The sequence below is a fragment of the Lissotriton vulgaris genome, unplaced genomic scaffold (genome assembly GCF_964263255.1).
Source record: "Lissotriton vulgaris unplaced genomic scaffold, aLisVul1.2 SCAFFOLD_2264, whole genome shotgun sequence".
NCBI lineage: Eukaryota > Metazoa > Chordata > Amphibia > Caudata > Salamandridae > Lissotriton > Lissotriton vulgaris.
This window is the reverse complement of record NW_028254859.1, coordinates 2343-4684: the sequence shown is the minus strand read 5'-3', so window position 1 is coordinate 4684 and position 2342 is coordinate 2343.

The following is a 2342-nucleotide window of genomic DNA, read 5'->3' as shown; positions in this document are numbered from 1 at the left end:
GAGTGCAAAAAACAATGGATTTAGGCCCAGATCCTTGTACTGGGGTGAATGTAAGACATTGATCTACATTCTGTCCATCAAGTTGTTTTTTGTTATTTCATGCGTGCAGCAGGGCCTGGGAAGGAGCCGATCGGATTTACGTCCGCTCGGCCATGTTGGTTGACCACTCCCCCCGGCAATCTTATTTTTTTTTTAAATTCCAGAAGAAGATATTTTAGCTCAATATAACAAGGTACATGATGCTATTATGAGATGGTGAAAAGGCAGTGTGTAGAAAGGGCAGAAAGGGCCAAGTGTAATATCAAGTTGCCATTTAGGTTACTGCCTGTGCACCCTGATCATTTTCCATATTTTTTTGTGGATTAAGCATTGGTCTTCTCCATGTAATGTTCTTTGTCTGAGGTGTTTAACATATGTTTGCAGTAGGTTTTCACAGCAGCAGCACTGATGTATCAAGTTTTACATCGTTGTGTCTGAACAGAAGGAGAATCCTTGCAAAACAGTTTTGCACGGGTTCAGATTTTGATTAGTGGCTTGCCTGTGCCTTTAGTGCCTGAGAAATTGGAGGGCTGTTAAGAGACTGATGGTATTGCAGGATGTCTTTTTTAGCTTAAGATGACACATCACCAACGATGCTGCCAGCCAATCATTCTCCAGTCTACAACTGACCAACATGGAACCCTCTGACATGGAGACCACAACGTTCCAGGCATGAGCTGCCCTTGCATGCACTTAAAGGGCTAAGTTAATTGAAAAAAAAAAAAACACAACACATACCCCTTACATAACAAAGAAAAAACAGTTAAGAGCACACTGAAATGTCAACTATAAAATAAGCCCCCCAAAAATGCAAATACTAATGCTATGAAATATAGGTTGGGAAAAGGAGGAAAGAAGGAAAAACATTAAATGGGGAACAGTAATGCAATATAAAAATAGTTACAGTTAATTCATTACAAAATCTCTGAACTGCATAGGAATTCTCCTATGCCTTATGGCATGACTCCTCCCCATAGTACTTCTACCCATAGAGTTGTCAACCAGACCACTGGGGGGTGGTTTGCTGCTTGGGAACCTTGGAAGCCTGGGCATGCTCCACTTGCTTCCTGTGTGTACAAAATGTTTCTTCATGGCAACAATGGTGAAAGGGCCCATATACTCCGTCACCCCCTTTTTTATCCAACTTTGGTTTCTTTACCAAGACCTGAGCCCCAACATTCCATTTCCTGCTCTTCACTGAATATATTTCATCAAACCTTTGCTTGTAATTTTGCCGATAAGACCTGACCCTGGCACCCACCTCCACCTCATCCAACCTATCAGTGGAATTAGTGGTTGTGCTGGTTCCCAATAAAGCTCCACTTGTCACCAGTGTTAAGACACTGAGCCGATGTAATTGCAGTATGACTTTATTAGCATAATATGACACACCACCACCGATGCCGCCAGACCCTCAGTCTCCAGTCTCCAACTGACCAACATGGAGAGCACAACTTTCCCAGCATGAGCAGCTCTTGCATGCACTTAACGGGCCAAGTTCATAACTCCAGTAATGGAAGTACTAAAGCAAGAGGCAGAGGACGAGGAAGAGGGAGGAGCAATTGGCAGACTTTCAATCCAATGCCAATGCCGCCTTTCCAGGAGATGTATAATCACCCACCGAACTACCCCATGTATGGATGGCAACCACCTTTCCAGCAACCTTTTTTTCCCCCGAATCCCTACATGCCCCCTTTTTTAAACCGGGGCGGGAGAGGACGGGGAAGGAGAAAAAATGCCAACCAGGGCAACCAAGTCCATTGGGCACCGGACGAATCGAACACCAACCAGAACAGGAACAAAGCTCAACAGGCAGGACCGAGCAATCGGAGAACTTAATAACAAATCTCTCAACTAGACCCCTCAGCAAAGAGGAGGAAGCAGTGCTCAACAAAGGGTTAGGTTTTGTGCCAACTGCAAACTTGGACAAATTTAAGCTCCACTGTGAACTAGCGTCTTTTTTCAGAAAATTGAGACTAAAAGCCTTCTTTGAAAAGAAAACTATCACAGATGAGAGTATAGACACCAATGAGATAGGGCTGCGGAATAAATCAACATTTATGCCACCACCACATACAGTTCCAGTTGAAGTGTCCACCTTTGAGCAGGCGGTCTTCAACGAGGTGGAAAAAGTGTCTCCAAAAAAACCTTTTACTAACCTTACCAAACAGGAGAGAATTGCACTTGACAACGTAAAAAACTCAGATACCATCATCATCAAACCCGCCGACTAAGGCGGAGGGATAGTTATCCTTGATAAATCAGCTTACCAAACCGAGTGTCTAAGACTACTCGGGGATCAC